We start from the raw sequence: 24,410 nt of genomic DNA on the forward strand, positions 1-24,410 counted from the left end.
TTAGTTTTGTATTAAAACGACATGCACAGTAAAATGTTTAGTTTTAAATCAACTCTTACAGAGGACACATGGTTTCTATTGGACTCATATGTACTCTGCTGGAGTTGAATTAACACTGGATATTTTCTGTGTGGGAACACGTGGGCACATAGTATATTCCTTTGTTGCTTTTAGCGCTTACGTGGAGCTAGACCCATTGTACGAGATGTAAATAAGCATTCTTTTCATATTTTAACATAGATAAGTGCTCGACTAAGACGTTAATATTTGCTGAGCTTTCAGGGAGAACCACGTGTTGGAACTGGACTAGAAAAGAATAACAAATGGGATATGTCTAAAGTTACAAGATATTTTCGTCCCTTTCAAATTTTAAGGTGTATGTTGCAGCTTGTGTAAATGAGTCCGAAGCCAACAATGCACAAACTGCTGAACTGGACACAGGCGCTAGCTAATAATAACTACAGGTACTCTGGTGGAAATGAAAAAGAGTGGCATTAAATCATCTTATTTCTCAGTTTAAGGAAGCAATTACGTAATTTCTAAAATCGAATACAATTCTGTTATGGAACTAGCCTACATTAGGTTGCGCCTGGGAAGTAGGTTATAGGCCAGTGTTTGTTTTTCAAACAAGCCAAAATCTAAATCACAAATATAGGCTACAGTCGTGCCGACCACCGTGGTATCCAGATTTAGCAATAGAAGTCAACATACAGTCTCGCCCACGTTTCTAAGCAGAATCGCAGATAAGTGCAGTATTTTACGCGCTGCCTTCAAATTCGCTTCTCGGCGACATCAACGACATGGTCTGTGACACGTTTTTGCGGGTAGTTACAACACACCGCGCGCAGCAGCATTCTGCCGCGAGCTCCTGTGGTTTCGCCTGGGCCAAACCATAGATTACAGGCACAGTAGCCGAATGAATCTTTGTCCACTAACCACCCGTGATATGTTGAAATGTCTAGTTTGCTGGAGTTTTAGTCACTATAAAACAAATTGCATCCAACCATAACCGTACATACAGTGACGCGTTAGTCTGAGATTATTGAACTAGGCCTATTTAGGACTACATAAGTCATTTAAATGTTTTTTTTTTTCCTTTTTAATTCGAGATTCGACAGTGAATATGCAGTCACCTGCACAAAATATACGCACATACAATGCGTAAATACGCACGCGTCAATATGCCCCAGAAACATTCAGATTTAGGAAACATCCCAACATCTTCCACAGCAGAAACGATTCAGGAAAACAGTCTCGACGCGGAATGAAGCCATAAACCCGGTACGGTTTTGCAATTGCTATGGAGTCGTCTTTGAGGTAGGCCTATCCCATTTAAAATATTCCACATGACACACAAAAACAAGCCAAGTAATATATGATGGCATTAATATCCTTTTCGTAACTATGTAAATGGATTTAAGATTTAAGGTATCGGCTTTATAAGGTGCTCTCGTGACCTTTCAGCCCGTGTCACGCTCTCTCAGACACCACTGACTGCATAATCAATGCGGTATCGCTCCACAGCACCATACCAGCTTTTCCCATATCTGTGTTATTGACACAATTGAGCAATATTAACACAACTGTCTACACCAAACCATGTCTTTTGTCAGCTTTGTTTGACCTTTACACCCAGTAATATGCGATGGTAAATATAATGATTGATATATTGTGAACAATCCATACTGCAATTGTATGCATTTGGCAGCCACCAGGAAATCTTAAAGCGTTTTCATTGTGTCAAATGAAATCAAGTGTATAAATGGTCTATTAAAATATTTACAAATATTGACAAATTTTCACATCAGTCAGTATATACTGACTGATGTGAAATATATATACATATATATAGTGAAATGTCCAATGTGAAATTTAAATCAAATCTTACGCGACCACAGCGACTCATGTAAACTCTCTTAAGAATTGAATTGATACTGAACATTTTACAGTGTGCGTGTGTGTGCGCGCGCGCGCGTGAATGTGTGTGTGTGGGTGTGTGTGTGTCTATATACCTTTTATCAATAAATTGCTACCTAAAGAATAATCACAAACCATACACTGCATACAACTTAGACGGACTCTGAAAATGACCTGAAGTAAAAAAGGCTTTCTTCCCATGAGTCTCTGCGCTCGAATTTGAATTGAACTAAGTGCACAAGGAAAACACAGGTCTATCACTCAGCGCCGGCAAATCCGGGTTGGATCCTATTTTTCTTACGACGGTGACTTATAAAGCCAATACGTCCCAACAAGTTAGTGTAAATAATAATAGTAGTGATCAAATATAACGCGTTTCAAGAGAAATCTCAAGTTGAATTTCCCAGCAACCCACTTTTCTCCTTTCAGCAGAATGAGACACGTATAAATGCGCGCCGTTTGTTATCATAAATATTTATGGTAGAAAAGGCATCATTAATTTATGCAGCTGTGGCACGTCATAAACACAGGACAAATAATATCGCCTACTGAGTGGCTCAGAAACAGACTGCCTGTCAGATACAGTGCGATACTGTTATCTTAATGAGCTTCTATCAATGGACATTATTGATTTTACTATCGAATCGAGAAGAATTCCAATAAAAATGACAGGGATAATAAATATTGATGGGCATGCTATAAATCAGTCCTTCTCCCTGGAATTACATGTTGGATCTCTTTTCATTCAGAATGTCATCTGAAGGTTTTTATTTATTTTTATTTTTTTTTACTTGTTCATGTGCACATATTTGAAAAGATAATTTGAGAAGTTAATGCCGCCCCCCTAACCCCCATCCCCCGGCACTAAAATAATAAAAAAATAACTCATGTAAAATTGTGGAGAATGTAACTGCAAAGTGAAAACTATGCTTGGAGACTCAAACAAATAGCTACAGTGCAATTATTTAGATATCTTTTTTTTAAATCCACACAGTAAAATGCTCGGCATCAATTCTGAGCCAAAAAAGCTATGACGTGCGGTGTCATAGTGAAATATATTACATCAGGGTTTTCTTTAACACTAATTTTATTATTATTTTTGCATATCTTGATGTCGCCAAAACAAATCAAGTCAAATATCTACAGTGACTCCTCCTAAGAGTGGTGATAATGCTGAGAATCAACCTCCCTGGCACAAAGCAGCCGGACGAGAACCTGAAAACCTGCCAGTCACTGAGCTCAGCAGCACAACCCCCCAGGTACGTCTGTCCCCCACTACCTGTGACCTGATCACAACAGCACAACCCCCCAGGTATGTCTGTCCCCCACTACCTGTGACCTGATCACAACAGCACAACCCCCCAGGTACGTCTGTCCCCCACTACCTGTGGCCTGATCACAACAGCACAACCCCCCAGGTATGTCTGTCCCCCACTACCTGTGACCTGATCACAACAGCACAACCCCCCAGGTATGTCTGTCCCCCACTACCTGTGACCTGATCACAACAGCACAACCCCCCAGGTATGTCTGTCCCCCACTACCTGTGACCTGATCACAACAGCACAACCCCCCAGGTACGTCTGTCCCCCACTACCTGTGGCCTGATCACAACAGCACAACCCCCCAGGTATGTCTGTCCCCCACTACCTGTGACCTGATCACAACAGCACAACCCCCCAGGTATGTCTGTCCCCCACTACCTGTGACCTGATCACAACAGCACAACCCCCCAGGTACGTCTGTCCCCCACTACCTGTGACCTGATCACAACAGCACAACCCCCCAGGTACGCCTGTCCCCCACTACCTGTGACCTGATCACAACAGCACAACCCCCCAGGTACGTCTGTCCCCCACTACCTGTGACAGATATCAGCACTGCCAGGTGCCACAGGTGTCAATAATAAATACCTTTTTCTCTCTATTTCTGTTTTATGTTTTGCCACCATGTACAGTGACTATTCACACAAGTCTTTCAAGACCTCACGTACAGTAAATGATGGTTCACATCACGGTAACCAATAATTTAATGATTGAACTGTGCTTTATTATATAAACTGCTACGCATCACAACCATCTACGCTGCACATTACCAGTAAGGCAGATATAAAATCTTGCCTGGCCTATACTTGTATAAGGCATGGCTATATGAATAAAAATATAGGCTTTTATCAGTAGACTGGAGGGAAACAGGGTGCAAAACCTGTCATAAATAACTGCTTGGATCTGTTTGACACTCAGATAATTACCATAATCTGCAGAAACTGCAATTACAAGGCATGTCTGATTTCGTGGAAAAACATGCTTTTTTAACCAATACTTTATATCTGCGCATTTCTGCATGCATGCATGTGTATGAGCGTGTGTGTGTGTGTGTGTATGTGTGTGGTGTGTGCCTGTGGGTGTGTGTTTGTGTGTGTGTGCATGCATGCGTACTTGTGTATGTGCGTGTGTGCGCCTGTGTGCGTATGTCTGCGTGTGTGTGTGTGCACACGCTTGTGTGCTCGTGTGTGTGTGTGTTTAGGGAAAGAGATTGTTTTCATTTAAACATTCAGTCAGAGAAGAAATGAAACTGCAGCAATCCCTCCACGGAATGCTGTGGATGGTGAGAACATTCTGGCTGTTTCCAGAGATTAACTTAGTGCAGACTGTTGCATTTTCAAAACTCCCTGCAATTACAGTCCGTGCATTCTCACCCATCCCCCTCAAACTATCATCGCACACGCACTGCAATTACCAAACAATCGGACAATAATGTGATGAATATTTTTGAGAACTCATCTGTTTTTGTTGCTTTTAAGAATTTGTAGAACATAAGACCAAGAATTATCACGCTAGCATACTGACGTAGTACACTCTGAGCCTCAGACATGCGAATCTGAATGAAAGATGGACAAATGCAGTTGTGTCCACAATTACTCTGAACGTCAAACTGTAGAAGTTTTAGAGAAAGTCTAAGATAAGTAAAGTCATTCTGTCTATCTGAAATCACTAAGAATTTTGTAATAATTTATATTAATATCAAAGCTCGGGTTGCTGTGCTTACATTCTAAAACACATTTTAAAAAATATTAAGGAAAAATCTGGACTTCACTGAAAATGATACCGAGTTCCTCTCCAGTCACCAAACATTGGAACAGCCAGCTGGTCAGTAAAGGACAATGATTAACCCTTTATATGGATGTCAGTGGAATGTGCCCTAAAGACTCCACCCTAATGCTTTGCCCTCTCATTTACGATATCTTCAAGACTGTCACTGAGGTGAAGGGCATTCTAGTATTGAGACTCTCCATGATTAATTCGGATACAAGATCTACTGCAACTGTCCCACCAGCTACGAAATATCCAAATTTGCTCATTTATAGATTTATAAAATTATGTTGGCTTTTTTTGTTTAGTTCAGAAATGATAAAAGCGCTGCTCTATGACTGATCTACAAATGTACATTATGCATTTGCCACTTATTTAAACTATATCAATTATTTAGTTCTCAAAATCAATAAATTGTACGTGTTACTTCTTATATGGACTCTTCGATTTGAGGCCTAATGGCACACTAAAAGTCTAAATCCTAAAAATCATTTATGCTTTTGTTTTGGGGGATGTTTCTGAGTTTTCTGTGTAAATGTGGTCTTAATCTGTTTCTATAGACTCATTGTGAAGCCCATCAGATGTGGGCCATGAACTCAAGAGATTTTTTAAATTTATTAGAAAGAAGACTCACAGCCCCAACAAACATTGTTGTCTTTTGTCTCCTATCAGATAAAAATATAACATTCTGCATATAAAACAAAATAAGAGTCACATTGTATTTGGCGCCATCTACAGGCCCAGTGAATGCGCTGTCTGTTGCACCAAACATCTGGGAGTGAAGTTTGGTGCAACAGATTGCAAAATTCAACCTCGCAAAAAAAAAAAGAAGCTGTTGTGTTAAATTATATCTTGTAACTTTAAGAATCCACAAAGGTTTCAGGCTGTCTAAGCTTTTATATGTTTTAGGTCATTTTAAATGGCAAATTTAAACTGCAACTTGCTATAGGTATGGTAAGTGCATAAGAGTATTTAAATTGAAATTTTTACATTTTTCAAAGTGCTGTTTGAAATAATGATATATTAAAGTGCTGAAGCATTAAGCAGAGGGGCATAAGGGTGCATCTGTGTATTTTTGTTGAGAAACATCATATGTCTAGTATGGTAGCACACCCCATAACATGACCAACGTGGTTCAAAGCACTTCTTTTTTTTTTTTTTTTTTTTTTTTACAAGGGAACTGTGCTATTTTGGTTTTCAGGGCTATTCCAAAGCAGTAGCTCCGCTCTCGTTAGCAACCGACAAAGCAGTTAGGCCCTGGCCTTCGAGCGAGGAACACGGCTCAGACCTTCGCGCTATCATCATTCACAGGGATCAAATGACTGGGGCCGGCCTTCCTACCGCTCGGCTAAGGAGAGCAGCGTCGCCTTGAAAAATGTTTAAATCAATCTGTAATAATTCTTGAGATACCAGCTCCCCGAGGGACGTTAATTATGCCTCCCGCTCACACAGTCCTTTCCCTTTCGTTTTGACATTTGACCAAAGAGTGCAGACATCAACGTTTCAGAGAATTAACATTTTAACATTAAGATGTCTGAAGAGAGAGAAAGGGCCATGTTATAAATTCTCTGGTTCTGCATGTGGGTGAGATGTGGTGGCTGTGCAGCGATATGCGATGCCGGGGGTTCTGTGGGGTGAATGAATGACAGGCCCGGTTACCAGCCACATCGTCACGGGCATCGGCTGCGTCCGACTATCGAAAAAGGGCCACATCTGGATGGAGCGGGAGAGAGTCTGGCCACTGCTCCTGATAAACCCAGAGGTCCACGTCGCGGCAGGTCAGCTGGAAGGAGCGAGGCTTTGCGTCAACACAACATCAGAAGCACTTTCCCCACAGGCGTCATTACAAAGAGCCCTTAAAAGCTAACTGATCACTCTAGAGTATACACTGAAGTATCTGCCCAGAAAAAGTAAAAACAGTGGAGGAGTTGTATTTACATTTTACATCATTTGGCAGACGCTCTTATCTAGAGCGACTTCCAGAAGTGCGCTGAACTTTGAACTTCAGTTTGACAAAACAGCTTCACATCCACATATCAGAGAATTAAAAAAAACTCTCGAGACAAATCTGGTAGAGATGAATTCAATGATAGGCTACACCCCTGGCCTCCATGTTCTCTATGCCAGGCAATATTTCTACACAGGATGCTGCTGTCATCAGATTTTCAGAAATTGTGCATGAACTGTCATGTTCTGCTTCGTATCGTGAAGTTTAACTCTCACCTGTGAAGCACAGGTAACAGAATGCCTGAATGGCACTTTGTATCTGTAGTTCCACTCTGTACTATATTGACTCTGCCTTTCCAAGCCAGCTTCTGATACAGGGCAGTAGTGAATGCACTGGTGAATTAAAAAAAAAAAAAAAAAAACACCATGTTACTTAAGCCTGTCTGTGATTAAGGTAGGTTAAAAACAGAAAGAACATGGAAATGGACTGATAACAGGGCCCGTAGGCTAATATTTGTTTAGCCCTAGTTAAACGGGTGCAGAGCAGGCTACATGTAGCTTGCATCGGAGTGCCATTCGACAATAATTAATAAGGTTGTGTGTAAATTTCATTAACTACATCATAACTTTTATGGATGAGGTACTTCAGATTGCTTTCATAATTCACACCAGCCCAAGCTCCCTATTCAGCTTGAGCATGTTTCCAGCTCAGCTGTGTATCTTCAGATTATGGAGCACCGACTGGTTTAATGCATCTTTAGACCATGATATCTGTGGCAGATTCTAGATTTGGCTAAAGGAACATTATTCCACGACATGCGTTACGGTCTCAAGCTCAAACGCGCGTTTGATGAGTGATTCCACGCGAAGTTCTGAGGCAGCGAACGCCAGATCTGGGACACAACCACGCCGCGTGGGTGGCCTTTCAATGATAGCAAAAACAGGTATCTAGAACCGGACTTGTACTCACATGATAAGTCACAGGAGTATAAAGACTTCTTACACCGGCACACCGGCCTGCGCAAATACGAGCAGCTATTATAGAGTTATCGGTGCATTTCAGTGCAGGTTTCCACCATTTTGAAAAGATCGTCATGGTAACGCCGCATATAACAAAAAGGCCTTTCTTTGCGGCCGACGTTTAGGGAGGCGCGAGTAACGGTGGGTGAAGGAAAACATCGATTCTTTATTTCATAACACCACCATAAATGTATCTTTCTGCTACGCTAGCTTTTGGTCCAGTTAAATATTATATCTGATAGTGGCACGCGTGTAATTTATGTAATGTATGGGGGAATATGATGTTACAACCCCCCCCCCACTATTACAAAACAGGACAGATCCCTCCTCCCTCCCCCCATAATATAGCATGATGAGAAAAATAATTTCATATAATAAATATTTCATGTTGCGGTTGAGATATACTGATCAGCAGCCTGAAGTATTTTTCCCCTTAGAATTCACCAGAAATTATCATCTCAAAGCTGTCTTTTAAAAAAACCTAGAGGGTTGCAGTTCTCAGGGTCCATGCAATTCAGTGGATATTGGGCTGGGGGGGACAGGCTCCAGCCCAAATCAAGGTAGGTTTACACGTGGAGTGCTGAATGGATGTAATGTGTTGTAAAAGTGCATTTGGATTTCAGGCGGGTTAAATATAGCTGTAGGCGTACTGTCAGAACTAAAGATCTAAGAATGTGCTGTCAAAAATCTTTCCTGCTTTCAGGGTCTCTGCACAGCAAAGTGTTCACTTGTTAAATACACTCTTACAAAGTACATGTGGGCCCTATTTGACTCATATGTACTCTGTTAGAGTGAAATTAACCCTGGATATTTTACCGTGTAGCATTCAAGGTTCAGTGGTATCTTTCCTGGTTAGATTCACAGAAGCATTACAAAAAGGAAACTCAACAGGAACCTCTTGGAGACTGTGTGAGACAGTCCACCTACACACACAGAGGTTTGGGTGGAGACAGGGAGATACGTCACCCTCGATACCGTCACATGAATTAATCGCTAGTGCGCTTGTGAAACTCGTGAAGTTCGACGACGCAAGACCAGGTGGTCCAGAAGTGTTTCTTCCCACCAAAGTTTAAATGAAACCTTACGCCCGTGAGCCCACCCCCAATGTTTACGAAACTGTGCTTAACAATGCTGGGCCTGTGCCCTTACCCAACACCCGTTCCAACCACTGGCTCTTGCGCAGGCAGTTCCGCAGACGCCTCATTCAGAGAAAAATCCCAACGAAAAAAACCAACGAGTGCAAACAGGCTCACGTACTGCAACGCAAGGAAGTAAATAATTACTGACGATTACAGGAGGAATTATTCTCCATTAGAGGGGAGACTGGCAGTTGCTATACATGAACTATAATGAGTCCAGAGGCAACTCGTGCATTTGCACTTATATCTTGTTATGAAACTGATCTTCTTGCCAATTGGCATCATTGACTAATTTCTTCCACACGTGAAAGGAACAATTTTCTGCAGCATTGGAGTTTCTTAGAATAGTTTGTTTTGTTCAGAAGAGGCAGTTATTAGTTAAAAGGACTGCGTGCATTTGCATGTAAAAGTGCCACTCTTAACACTTCACCAGATTTAACCAGGCATCTTACCACATGAATAAAATCCAATCACCATAAACATATTTATTAAATATACAGGTTAAGATAAACCTATAAATGTTAGAATTTATGAAGGACTGAACAATTAACCAGAACAGAGGAGTGCAAAGTGAGAAATATTTTTTTCTTAATTATCTTAGGTTTTGAAATAGTAATGTTTAAATAGGACTTCTGACAAAAGATTTATTCATTTTCTTATTTTTCATTGTATTGTTTTTTTTAAAGTACATTACCATCTTCAATGGAATTTTTAAAATCCACATTTTAGATTCCCCAAACTTTTACTAATTCACAGTGATGGCATCAAGGCCTTAAATTTTTTTTTTTTTTTTAACAGAAAATAATATATATATATATATATATATATATATATATAATTACAATAGTAATTAAATAAGTAAATAAGGAGAAACAGCACAAGGCAGCCCGGCAGACCATCACTCCAAACCCCCGAACTATTCTTGTGGGGCTACACCTGGTCATTCGGTGAAGGTGTCACAAGCATAGACTCTGCCCTACAGCCTATAAATGCTTGTTGAACTATGTAATTTAACTAACGTAGCTGACCGTGACCTTTGACCTCACCCTACAAGGGAAGGCCGTCCTTTAATTGAGCAGGGAGGCAGAGATAGTGCTATAAGTGCCCCATAGGAACACATCCACTCCTACTCATCAGTGCTTCTCTACACCAATTACCATTGAGCTGTCCTGCAGCACACTTTATAGTGCAATCTCCCCCACTGTCTGGTCCACAATCACACCGCCCCCCCCCCCCCCCCCCCGCCCCCGCCCCCGCCCCCCATCACCACCACCATACCGTCTGCAATCGAAATCTCCCCCACCAGCCGGTCCACAGTCACAACACAACCCCTCCCCCCTCCCCCTCCTTAAAAAATGAAAAAAATACAATTTTCTGCTTAGGGCCCCCAAAAACACCTTAGCAAAAAAAGGCTGTCGTTAGCAGTAGCATTCCAGCGTGGCTCCAGCTGGGCTGAGTGTGAAATGTCAGCTCGTATAAACGTGCAGCCCGCAGGAAAAACTCTGCAGAGTAAGCAAACGCGAGCGGCCATTTTTCCCCCTTCACCCGACCACTGGCAGAGGGAGCCTTCTCACGACTGAAGAGGCTCGAGCCGGGCCAAGACTGAGCAGCGCGAAATGACATCCCACCTGACAGCTGTATAGGCGTGAACACACAGTCTGAATTTGGGGGGGGGGGGGGGGGGGGTGGGGGTGGGGGGGGCAGCTTTCAGTGCAGCGCAGGAAGGTTTGCTAGCATTGCCTGTTAACACTGTAGCTTCACTATAAATACTACGGACTGACAGGCAGGTTTAAGGTAAAGGGATGCATTTATTTACTAATATTAATTAAAGTACTGTACTTTTATAACCACAACACAGCTATTTTTGGAATACATTCAAAGAGGACCCTGTTTGTACACTTGGGAGTAGCCAACTACAGTGGAACACCACCATCGATACCAACCTCCAAGCTCTGTGAGCCCCACTTTAACTAAAAAATCACACGTCTGAACACAGGCATATTTAACATTCCCACTAATTAATTTTGATATAAAACATTTCTATACATTAGGCTTGATGTTCCCCTTTCGTTTAATGAGAAACAGAAGTGCACAGATTAAACTGAGGGCAGAGAAATGTAAGAAAGGGTAAAAAGACTGCTTCCTCTGGTCTGCCATTCTGAAATAGTGGCCTGAACAGATAAAATGAACAAGAATGTGAACTTTTCACAACTTTTTTTTTATAAAGTCTTCTGTATTTTTTCTGTTTGTTTCAGTATATATTTATTTAGACGCTGTCATAACAAAGTCATCTGAAATCTGGTACAAAATAAATTCTGAAATCCACCTGTACTAATTATTCTAATAAGTGTCAGGTTTATCACATTTTATCACTTAATATTTTAAAATCCCCAAAAATGTATTTTAATAGAGTCTTGAGAAATACATTTGTTTCTAATACAGTAAATGTACTTGTAGGTATTGTATTTATGTCAGTAGGATCCTTACAAAAAAATTCCTATATTTTTCTCAGGTATTATTTTTCTTCAAAAGTATGATTAGTACATTGATTTTTACGGCAACTGTGGTAGAAACAGGAGCTCATATTATAGGCCTACATTAACTATAAAATAAATGCAATTTCTTTCTCTCGCAAAGACACTCATAATCAGCATGGCCCTCATGTAAGATTTTTACAAGGCAACAGAAACAGCTGGCCTCTCTTACACATTTGATTAATGTTCAGCACTCAAAATTTCACACACTCAAGGTGTAAAAATAGACTCTGTAGGTCAGAAGGTTCCTCTGTTCATTCAGCTTTGGTAAAGGGAAGATAACTTGATATCGCTTCATAGTACAGATCTCTGAACTGGAATTGGAGAAGTACTTTATTTTGTGTGTGTGTGTGTGCGAGTGTGTGTGTGTGTGTGTGTGTGTGCGCGCGCGCGCGCGCACGAGAGACACAGATATACAGACAGCGAGAGAGCGAAAGAGAGAGACAGAGAGAGCGTCATAATCAGGTTTTTTGGTTAAGTATTAATAAACCATCAAAACAGTGCAGGCCTACTGGAACAAATAAAACCTCGTATTAAATAGATCTTAGCGGTAGCAGCAGTAGTTGACAGCAGTAGTACACCTTCCATAATGTATGCAAATAAGCCTTTCGGTTTGGTCCCCACAAGTTCCCACAAAGCTTTGATAGTACCATCTGATTCGTGAGCCCAACAGTTGCAAACAACAAAGCCCCTCTCCGTGTATTTGTGTCGATGAACGTTTCATATGGAAATATACAGGCGATGCACCCCCGCACGTTGATCCGTAATGGACATTTTTATTTGCTTCCATTCTTAGTGGAAAGAACAACCGTGCTTAAAGGTGAAAATAGTCACCCGTTTTAATTACCAACAGAGGCGTCACTAGGGGGGTGCGGACCGCACCGGGTGACACCATCAGAGGGGGGTGGCACCGAAATTACTGGCAATCAATTTTTTGTGCAGAGTTTTGTGTAGCGACGGGTTGAAACAGCGAATTTCTCCGATGCAGTTTGCTGCCGGTTGATTAATTAGCGACATGAATGCGACGAGAAGCGCTTTGTCGTCGTCGTACCCGCCGTCGACAACTTCTAACAGCACTTCTCATCACCCTTCCCACCCGTCGACAACATCGGGTGACACCAACGGTCGACCGCATCGTGTGTCACCAAACCCAGTGACGCCACTGATTACGAATCCACAGGGCTGCAGTTGGGTCAAGTGCATCTTATCTAAGAGATAATCTCAACTGAAAAATATGACAAGGCTTCAGGGCTCAGGACATTGTGAACTGCTGCAGTCACAGAGTGATCCTATCATCCAGTTCTGCACCATCATACACAGGGACTTGCAAATAATGTTTTGTCTTGTGCTAGTGCCTGCAGATCAATAAACAATTGCCTTAACACTGTTAATTGCAGTTGATTTTGTTATATACTCAGAGGTGATTTGACTGCCAATGTAACCTTTCAAGTCTAGGCTCTCTTACATGTGCAGGGTATTATTACGCTAATTTATGGACATCGTGAGCAAATTTTGATGATAACGAAATGCATCCATTTAGGCTACATAACGTAAAATAACTGATATTTTCCTTGGTAAGAAACAAAGAGTATCAGTTAGTTAACAGTTGATTGGGTAGAATGCTGAACATTTTTGTGCCTTAACTGAGAAATTCTGTAAAGGTCAACAGAGAAACAGGAGGCTATTTCGGCACAAAATATTTTCTCAATATAAAAATAGCATGATTTGTAGAATATCCGTTTTGCAGACTGTTTAAAAAATAATTAAATGCCTTGGTCAAACTAAACTTGTCAGTATAATGCAACAGAAAATAGTGATTAAAATGAGCTATTTAAAAACGATCAGCTTAAAAAATATATAAATTATGTAAGCACCGACATAATTCCCCTGATTTTCAGGATTGACATCAATTTTTATAAAAAACTCAAATTTCACAATTAAAAAAACAAAAACAAAAAAACATTTGCACAGCTGCTGATGCAACCAGTAAAGCGCACTATGACACTGGAGCTAACGGGAGCATAATGCTGCATATTCAATCACGTTCAGTTTCTACCCGTGGCTAAATCAAATGCTCACCATGTCGTGGACGTGGCAGCGCCGGATAACCCTGAAATCCTTCAGAAATAACACCAATAAAATGGACGCTTAAGCTCCCGAAGAGGCTCAGGCATCAGCACAGTCATGTCGGCATGTGGACCAGTGGCCCTCTTCACTTCTACGTTTTCTACTGTATTACTGATCTCTTATCCAGAGCGATCCCCGATCGTCTACCAAGTACTGAGGGGTTGACATTACTTTGAGACAAGTAAAGATGCAAGAAACCCTTTTTCCCCACATGTCAGCGCAGAAAAAGTATGAAAAATGTGTGCTTGAGCACAAACTAATCTTCAAGGCCGACTAGAATAGGGAAGCACAGAAAATTTATGATGATTCACAAACATCACTTTAGCGTTACAGTGATAATGTTATACAAAATACTGTAACATTTACACTACAATTATAACATCTGAGGTAAGGGGTAAGAACACAGACTGGCACAGTTCATGGTGTTTCTTTGTAAGTAAATATCATGTTGTGACAACCCTCTCCATCAGCCAGTGTGCAGCTAGAGGTACAAGCACCCCTTGGGATACTTCAAAGGGTTCTACAGGGCTCTTCAAGGTAAATGGGGTAATTAATTGGATTTATCCGAGTAAATAATCATCAAGTGATACTTACAAAATTAATTTACCCTTTAAGCCGCATGATCACAAACATGCGATTAGAATGTTTTTAACATTCTAATGCTGACAATCACGACTGGTTACTGAAAGCAGTGGAGTTCTAGAACACTGACTCTTGAATTTTGAAGGGAAAAAAACCTATTCTTCAAAGGGTTAAAGTACTTTCATTGAGGTTACAGAAAAGGTTAATAGTCACGCTTAAGAACAGTAAATGTGTCATAACTGCAAGACTCAAATGAGTATGGTCAACTAACCTGACAATCACTCTTGAGTTTAAAGCCTTATCAGAAAGGGCTGGATGCCACAATTAGGCTGGCGGTCTGCTCCCCGCAGTAGCGTGTAGCAAATGTTTACCCTCTACGAGAAAAAGAGGGGGGGGGATTATTTCCGAAAAACAACAACACCTGCGAATGAGCGGAAATTATTCGGGCCATGTTTTCACCCCTTTGGGGAAAAACAGCAGAAAGAAAGAAAGAAAGAAAGCAAGAAAAAGGAGGCCAAGAATGAGTCCTGTTTCACAGCTGCTTAATAAAGAAGGGATTAATGAGGGAATTTCTTCCAGCTTGCTTCAGCGGCCGCGCGGTAACTCGGTGGCTAAACCCAGATACCGCGAGATAATAAGAGGCCCTCTTTGCCATGTCTACTACTGCTGAAAGAAAGATAAAGTTCAGCGTAGTAAGTTTTTTGGAAATTTTGGGGATTAAGCTTTCGATGTTCTCCTTTTTTCCCATAAATTTTGCTGCTTTGGCAACAAAAAGTAAGTCAAGACAGACTGTGCCGTCAGAACGGACTATTGGACAAATTCAGTGTGCGCAAAAAATGTGACTAGATCTACTGCTCAAGCAATACTTCATTTATATTTTATTTTGTGATGATATTCGGTATTTATAAAGACTACACAAAAATATCCTCAGTGATCTATGGCAGCAGATGAATTGGCGAGTTATTACCTTGTTATAAACGCACGGCCTTTTCCACAAACAAGTCCATCGTGCGCTTACAAAGCAGCCAGAGAAAAATGCCTAAATATTTTTTAAAAATCAAAACACGCAGTTTCTCAGAAACTGTGGTAGAGATGGGGCTGAAAGAGGGGGATGGGGGTTAATTAAACCTTTACAAATAAGATGGCTTACTGCCAGGAGGATGCCAACTCATTTCAAAACAGCACAAATTCTCAGTATTACGCGGAGCAGGAGCAGCCGTTGGTCTTTGAAAGGAACGCCACTTTTCATATTTCTCGTGGCATGTGTGCGCTCCAATCAGTGGCCATCCAGGGAGTGATTGTGGTCATTCTAATTATCTACAAAGAAAGGCTGAAATCCTTCGCGCACGGCACCCAATGTGAAAAATCAGGGCTGGCCATTTCAGAGCAATTTCCCACTGCAATCTCAATTGAGCCTCTAAATGCTTCCTCGGCTAATTAAATCAACTGAAACACCATTGTTTATAAGCCATCTTTGCAACCATATCTGTAGTTCCATCCACCTTCTGTCATTATCAAACAGAATTACTCGGAGAGGAAATTATGTTTAGCCTTTAGTACGTTCTAAGCAATTTATAGGCTTTTTTTTCTCCCACATGATGTAACACGATCAGTGACGATCTAATTGGTTATCAAGGAAACCATCTCCTGATCAATTTAAATAATTGCCATATTCCTGCAACCCTAGCCTGTCGCCAATTTACCTCGGGGTCTGCTTTTTCTCAACTTTCATTTAGCATTATAGCGATTATTAAATAGCTAGCGATGTAAATTGTTGTCAAAACATTTTCTGTCCGATACCTCTTTAAAAGAAGCAACTTTTCCACACTTTGAGGAAAAATCAGAAAAGCCCCGCTGTAGTTTGTTGATGCACAGGCCTGCGTCTTTAAATCCTTATCGTTCTTATACTATCACGTCCCTGTGTAGATTAAATGGATAAATGTTTTTTTTTATTTTTTTACTTAAGCTATGTATGTTTTCCTGAACCGGACAATCTGCCCTGTAAATAAATAATTAAATGATGTAATGTTATATTTGCATCGGTTACCGACTTCCGGGATGTTCCCATGGGATGCCTTCCTTCCTCTGAAAAGAACAGAAAGCTTTCCATGAAATATATGCCCTAAACTTTCCTGACATCTTTAAAATAAGGGCTCAGTCGGGGAGTTTGAAGCGGGTTTGTGATGGGTTGCTCGCTCGGGGACACTTTGTCCAGCGCGTGTTATCGAGGCGGCAGAGAGTATGGAGACGTTGAGTGTTTTCAAACGGTCGGCTCCCACGGAGGTTCTCTACTCCGCAAGCGGGAACAATTAAGAAAACCTTACGTTTCAACCAAGGAGGAGTCAGTGAGGGTCAAGGATGTCTTCTCTTCAGGTTTTTGTTTACCGCTGCGCTGCTGTATAGAACATACTCCAGCCACAATAACTCACATCCCCGTCAGGGGCGATCAGTTCGATGTAACATTGCGCAGGCACGCATCTCAAATAACCAGAAACACCTGATGGGGGCCAAGCACGCGTTTCCCTGCGAGCCTCTTTAAGGGCATTTTGGGTTATTACCATATGATTGTCATAAAACACTGGACGAGACGTTTGACATCACAGTGGCACTCCCCATTGCGGTGGAGCTGAAATGCGTCCCTAGTTTCAAACACATGTGCCTATTATTTACAGATCGGTTTCCACCGCGCAGGACGGAGCTTAAGCGAGCGGGGTCTCTCTGCCAGGGCTAAGTATGTGCAGATTCGTCCACAGTTCCCCTCCCTCGCGATAATCAGCCAGCATCCATCGGCACCAAAATGTTATACCTCACGGAAATGGGAGGCGCAGAAACCAAAAGACCAAAACCTCCAACACCGGTGGCCTCGTGCGTGATTCAGATATGGCGCCACAAAACCTGCCACCAGGCTCTGTAATTTGGTTCCTTGCTAAAATGAATACATAAATACAACCATAAATAAATAATTATCCGCCATGCGCTGTACATGGCAGTAACAGAATGTGATCAGTCATCGAGGGCTATTTTTCAAAAAGGCTTTTGGGATCAAGGCTCTCTAAATTAGCCTGTGACTCATCAACAGACAGTGAAGTCCCTTAATCCCGCCGTACCGCAACTGTTAACTGTATTACTGAACCATCCCATTTCTGGGCCGCACCTTACAGATTCGCTAAAGTTGCTGTCTGGAGACGGGGAAAAAATGAGATCAATGAAGAGAGCTAATAGTTCCCAGTGAGAGCCCTATTTTCAGGTTGGCGGATTTGAGGCCGCTGTGCCCATTAGCTTCCAGTGATTCTGGAAAACCGCGGGAGAAGCTTGCCGTCTCGAGGGGGCTCCGCGTGTTTGTACAGGAGCGCACTTAACACTGTGCCGAACAAGTCCAATAACAAGACGTGGGGGCTTCAGAGAGAGATTTGGCCAAAGGAGCCCCTTTTGGGATAAAGAAAAAAGGAGATCAACTTGAAAAATTGCACTTGGGGGAATTCCATGAAGCCCCAAAGATTTCGTTTAGGGTTGAAAACCTAATGGGTCTAAGACACAGCGTGCAAAGGTCCACTGCAACCAGGCTTCCCCGTAACAACCAGGCGTTTTGCTTAACCCTTTCATACCAGCTTACATTTTTTTAAAAACTTTTGTGGACTTTTGGACATATACTGTGTGCAAACAAGCACGGCGACCGTTAAAGTAAAAGGTGAGGTCTGGATGTGAGGTTGTCACATCCAGTGTTCTATTTTAGTATGAGTGTGATTAAGTTAATGTTCCCTTCCCTGTCATGTATGAGGCAGTAAATAACTGAAAATACAACAGAGCACAGAATATTTGCTCACCACTGGTACATGAACTGCATCGCATTTAGTTGAGATTTGCACGTTACATGTTTTGCTGTGGATGATGAAACTCTGATGGATTCATCAGCTAAGGAAATTTCACGTTATATAACATGTGACGTCATATGCCAAGCATGAGCAAGCTGCACTGCCAAGGAGGGACAGTGATCACAAGACACGCTCCACCTGGGACAGACATTCACTTGCTAAAAACCTGAAACTAAGGCCTCAAAAATCATCACGGAACTGAATCAACACCTCTGTTACCAAGTCTCAGCAAAAACCGTGCATTCTGAGCATAAGCAGAACTCCCATTCCTAAACTTTCCTGCATCCCAGGCTAATGCACAAAGATGCTGATGTACAAAGATGCATAACCTGTTGTAAAGAGCACAAAAACCTGGACGGCTGAGCAATGAAAACAGTGCTATGGTCAGATGAGTCATCTTGTGACTCTTTTTCCTACATCTGCACAGGCTTACAGCTGGAGAAAGCCATAGGAACCCTTCTGCCCACAATGTCTGCTGCCAGCTGTGAAGCATGGCAGTGGCTTTGTAATGGTTTGGGCAGCCATCTCCTGGGAGTCATCGGGTTCGAAGATCGCTCTGCTGCGTGGTCATATTATGGCCACAGAACGTGAAGCCGGTTTACAAGACCGGGAGCACTCTACGCTGCGCGCACACACACACACACACACCGCTCCCTCATGATGTCCCTGTATAACGAGATGATAAAGCCCCAAAGCACACCGCTAGAACAGTTCAAGAGTGGTTTCATAAACACCAGGATGAAGCCAGACACCCCTCGTGGCCTTCCACAATCGCCAGATCTAAACATCCTTGAATCTTTATGGGAAGTTATACAGCACAGAGTGTAAAGAATATTTCCACCTCCTTCATTCCTCAAAGAATTTGAGGCTTTCCTTCTTTACGGAATATCCCACCTCATTCCAATAAGGGTTGAGGCTGTTCTGAAGGTGGAGGGTAGCCCTACTCCTTATTAGTTACTCGTTATTCAAATATTGTTCAGTGTTTCCTTTATTTTGTCCAACCCCAGTAATTCACGTTTGAGGTCAGAAACGTAAATATGTAGGAATAGTCATAAAGGGGCCTGTTGATGGAAAGAAGCCAAGGGTTACTCCATTTTAAAACAGTATTTAAATGCTCAAGATTGTTTAAAAAATGTCTGCTCTCAACTGGGAAATGATTTAGACTAACTACCCAGGCCGTTTCAAAATAGGATGTGTACTTCTGCGGCCACAGATAAATGGCTACTGGTTTGGTCACCATAACATAAAAAAAGATTTTCCACCGACTCCTTTCCCAAATTTGTTCTTGTCAACAAATACATAGATTTTTTATTTATTTTTTTATTTAAAAAGGTACAGCCAAAAGCACATTCTTGATTATTCTTTATTTTGATTCTCTGTATGGAATTCAGCCTCACTCACCCAACCCTACTCCTAGTTTTCAGGAATTCAGAGAGAAGTAGGTAAAATGGTAACCAAGAGGACCAGCAGGGACTGAATCTTCTGGCAGAAGGGATTTGTGACTCTCATTAAAAACTCAGAGGGGATCTAGTTTCTCAGAGCCCATCACACTGGAGATAAGCAGCAAATGGAAATCATCCACCTTGTCATTCTTCATCTCAGTCCCTCTCTAGAAAAGCCCTACAAACAGCCACCAAAGGAAAAGACACACACACACAAAATCATGTGAAAGAATTGGAAGGGAAAATGCCCAGAATGTCAAATTGGAACAACGTGAGCTCCATCTCCATCTCCGTCTCCGCGAGACACAAAGAAGCATCAAACTTCGGGGGGAATGATGAGATTGTTAGTGGTTTTTCTGGAGCAGACGAAACATTTTAACCAATTTGATTTGTTTGTGAAAGAAATCATTCTGATCGAAGCCCCAGTTGCTGCCAAGCGCGCCTCTGGTCTCTCTCACGCTAATCTGGTTTGACAAGAGCGGGTAAGAGGAGAGACGCGGGAGGTCAGCGCGAGCCCTCGACTTCAAACGCGTGGAAGTGTAAAACAGAGTTTGTTAGGGGCTAAAATAACTAACCGCGGGATTAGCGGATGTCCGCTAAGTGGCCTTGAGATTTTGCCGTTTACATCTGCAAATCTGGAAGAAAAATAGAAATTACGAATGCCAAAACACGGGCCGGTAAAAACACGAGTCTCAGGTTTTCAAAACTCCAGCCCTGCTCATATCAATGGCGCATTAACTTTCAGCCCAATCTACAGTATGTTTCTGTTACTTTTTAAATGCATTTCACGTGGCGGTAAATTAGTGAAATGCTGACTCTTATTTAAAAAAAAATAATAAAAAAAATGAATAAAATTTTTTTTTTTATAAAATAGAAAAAGGTGTTTACTTCGTATTGAAATTCATGCAGGATTAAAAAATTACTCCTCATACTATTTATTTATTAGAAGCTGTTTTCAATGGAAAGGCCAATTTTAAGAAATACTGAAATCCAAAGAGTCTCAAACTATATATATTAAGGTTAAGTACATGCTTCCAACTACATGTACTCGCAGAGGTCAGAAACCTGGACCAGACTACACCTGCAACCAATCAGCAGAGAGACTGGGCGGGGGCACACGTGAGCGATGGCTTCCCCACGAATATCTGCCGCGCTCCAGCAGCAAAAGAGCCGGGAGTGTGTCTCCTGACCCCACCCCCCCACCCCGGTAAATAAATCAGCGCTGCTCAGCTGCTAAGTGCCTTGCAAAGGCTGGCCTATACATTAAGTCCATAATGTGGACTCGGAGATAAACACTTGAAGGGTCTCTGTACTCCCCGTGAAGCAGGGTAAATCACACATCCCTCAGAGGAGTTTGACAAGCAGTCACGAGAAGCTAAAAAAAATGAGCGGCAGCCGCAAAGATGGCCGCTGAAACAAGCCGCGTCTGTGTGTATGTGAGAGAGCAAGCGAGCGTGCGAGATAGGGGTGGATGATGGACACCACAGGTGTTACCTGTAAAATTAAACACATTGTGGTGAAACACGAGCTTTTCTGAAGTAAGCCCGCTTATGTGGAAAAGGTGTCACTGTCTTTAATCAGAGCACTGATGTCGTAGATCATTTTCAAGGTCTGTATGGATTGTATGGTTTGCAGTTATGTTACTTTATTTAACCATGTTAGTCTCACAGCGATTAAAATTTATTTTGCAAGAGGGACCGAGCAAGACCAGCAGCAGCACAGTTGCATTAAGCAGTTTACGGAACACAGAGTACAAAAAGTAATGGCAGTAGATCCATCGATGGTGAAGACAACAATGAAAAATAAACCCGTGAAACACTCTTTTCATATATCCTATTTAAAACCTTATTTAGCCTTTCATATAACCTATTTAAAAGTCTAATATCACCGGTATACTTTACCATGTAGACACTTCAGACACCGTTGGCGTGTGTTCAACTTCTATACCAAACAGTAGGCAAGTGCGCTGATTTGGACATGGCCTAGTCTTGTTGGCTTAAAATAGTAGGACTTACTCTATTGGTAGGTGGCGTGTCTGATTGACAGTTACAAACTCCAACCACATATTAATGGCTGCCGGTAGTCCTCCATCTCCATCCGTTCCATTGGCCGTCGCATATTTGAAATTTGGTAGCGTGGGAGAATGATTATGAGGTCATGAAGACCTACGATGCACTGTTTGTTTATTTATTAATTTATTTTTTTACTTAGCGTCATACAACCTTCATCTGTGGTGTCAAACTGTGTCTGCAGGTATTTTTGGGTTCTCTTAAGTTAGCAACCAATGAAGGCCTTGAGGTCAAGGAGTGTGGACTATTTAGCCAGCAAACAACGTCAACAATTCGTTGGTGCATAGCCATTTAATTGGTGCTCTCCGGGACTGGATTCTGACATTTGTAGCCTACAAGTTCATGTTCCTTATCCAAAAAAAATGCTGGTATTTATTTATATTTATATTTATTTATATTTATTATATTTATATTTAAATATATTTATTTATAATTAATTCGCAGAAAGGAACAGTTTCAGCGTTCACTCGCTGAAACGGTTCTTTCCAAGATTTGAGTTCACTGGTCCCATTCGTTTACAACTAATGTTCGAGACCCATCAGCCGCAGCTGGCCTATCAACCACAGTTGTACCGCCTCAAATTAGCGCAACACATATGCAAATCATCACGCTTTCCGCAACAGTGATTCACCTGGTCATTAAAGGGGAAAACAAATGAGTCAAGGAACTTTCAGTAGTCATTATCTGAAATTCCCATGCAGAGTCTGGGTTGAATTTGATTTTAAAACACAGCTATTAAACTAACAAAAACACACACAAAACCAGTCGTTTGTTATCTTGTTTAATTGGTGAGATTAAGCCAATTTAACTGAGGCCAGATTGTGTCTCATATCACTTCAGACTGCCTTCATTGCAAAATACGTGGAACTTGTCTTGTCTCCTTGCGCCCCCTATTGGCTTGAGTAAATGTTGCCTTGAGAAGTCGCCGTTTAACTTTCAAATACGGTTGCCAGATATTTTCAGGTCGTAGGCTACGTAGGCTAATCAATAATATATCAGCGGTGACAACAAAGAGCAGTTTTACATAGTCGTGTCTTTCACATCTGACTGACTCAATAGTTGACTCCCATGACAGGCTAGCAATATTTTCCCGCCAGAGGTCTTAACAATTGACTAGCTATTATGCAGGCTACTTCTTTTGCTGCGGTTGAAACATCTTCATTTGGCTGCAGAAATAACTGCAAGCTTTTCACTTAAAGGTAATATGCCACGACATAACCTTACTGCCATTAAATGAAATTAAATGCCTCAACATAACCTTGCTGGCATTAAAATAAACGAGTTGTTAATATTTCGGCACTAATCATGTCATTAAACCGGGAGTTTTAAACGGTCATAATTTTCAGCGAACTTCACAGGAAACTGCAATGTTAAATATAGGCTACATCAAGTTGATTAAACTTGCGCCATAAGGAAATTTAACAAAAATAACATTGGCTGAGGTAAACCATGTAAACCTGTGTAAATAGCCTATGCCAGGTGAAATTACAGTTCAATGCGCAACATTTACGATACTAATGTTTCGGTCGGTTTAAAAAGCAGTATGTAGGATGCTGTTGTCCACAAGTGTTGGGCACTGTATTAAGCGGCATGGAACCTGTTCTGCAAAGCGACCTGCCCTGGAACACGACTTTGCAACCACTTATTTGTGTTCATGTAAATTAGGTGGCCGCATGAACTGGCAAAACGCGCTATTACAATCACGTGGAGAAAACCGACCAGTCTTCTACAGTAATGCAATCGTATGAGACATATGTTGGCCTATTCATATTCCACACGGTGGCACCAAATTCTTTTTTTTTCTCCAGCCGACCACAGAAAGGTCTAAGATGTCGGCTAAGAAATACATTTACGTCATACATACAGGATGACGCAACGAAATATTTAAAGGCAACATAGCCTTGTTGCTGAAGATATGCTGGATAAGCGGGAAGATTTTGTTTTTCATCTGCATTTACTGCAACCGAGTGTCGTATCGTCCGGACAGTGCAGTATACCGATAAACATAATTTAAACATCTGCAGTCTACCTGTTTTCCATGTTGTTTGATTGGCATCCTAAACAGGCTATGAAAATTGGGTGACAGTACATTGGCTACCAGGGACGTGTACAGACCTTCCGGGGGGCATAAACTCAAAATAAGAAGTGCACCCGTGGCAAGTAAATTTAAAAAATCGCTGCAGAAAAAGGGAGTCTTCTGCCATCTCAAGGCAACACATTTGTGTTGGTGTCTATCTGCGCATGTGCCGGCAGGCTTCATAACACAACATTACGAGTCTCGACTCAGCGGTAGTTCAATTAATGGGGAGGTCCCGTCATTGCACGTTCCAAAGAAGCATGCGGAAACCTGCTCGTTTGGCTAATTGGGTAAAACTGGCAACTTGACCTACTTTATGGAGAGAAATGCCAACATTCACCAAAAAAATAAAATAAAATCATGTACAGGATCCAAATCAATCTCCAATTACCCAGAAGTCATTTCAACAACGTCAAACTTTGTCTTTGAAGCTAGGAGGGGTGGGTAGGAACAAAGAGCAAACTGACAATTTAATATTATTTGATACATTCTGTATGTTTTTATCCAATCATCACTTTGCACAGACTCCTTAACACTTACACACCTTTGCTGTATTGTTGCATGTGTTGGTATAGACAGTTTCTTGCCCTAA

At 41.6% G+C, this 24,410-nt stretch overlaps 1 long non-coding RNA gene across 3 annotated transcripts; it reads right to left on the minus strand.

Moving 5' to 3' along the window:
- Positions 1 to 5,605: 5,605 nt before the first annotated feature.
- LOC118235504 lies at positions 5,606 to 15,545 on the minus strand. Of its 3 annotated transcripts, XR_004766861.1 has the most exons (5): positions 15,326 to 15,545; positions 14,630 to 14,732; positions 9,126 to 9,232; positions 7,233 to 7,349; positions 5,606 to 6,792 (listed from the first exon to the last, which is right to left on the minus strand). It is a non-coding gene; the product is annotated as an uncharacterized LOC118235504 (long non-coding RNA). The 3 variants fall into 3 exon arrangements; XR_004766863.1 differs by lacking the exon at positions 14,630 to 14,732; XR_004766862.1 differs by lacking the exon at positions 9,126 to 9,232.
- Between the last annotated feature and the right edge of the window lie 8,865 nt (positions 15,546 to 24,410).

The sequence above is a fragment of the Anguilla anguilla genome, chromosome 9 (genome assembly GCF_013347855.1).
Source record: "Anguilla anguilla isolate fAngAng1 chromosome 9, fAngAng1.pri, whole genome shotgun sequence".
Taxonomy (NCBI): Eukaryota; Metazoa; Chordata; class Actinopteri; order Anguilliformes; family Anguillidae; genus Anguilla; species Anguilla anguilla.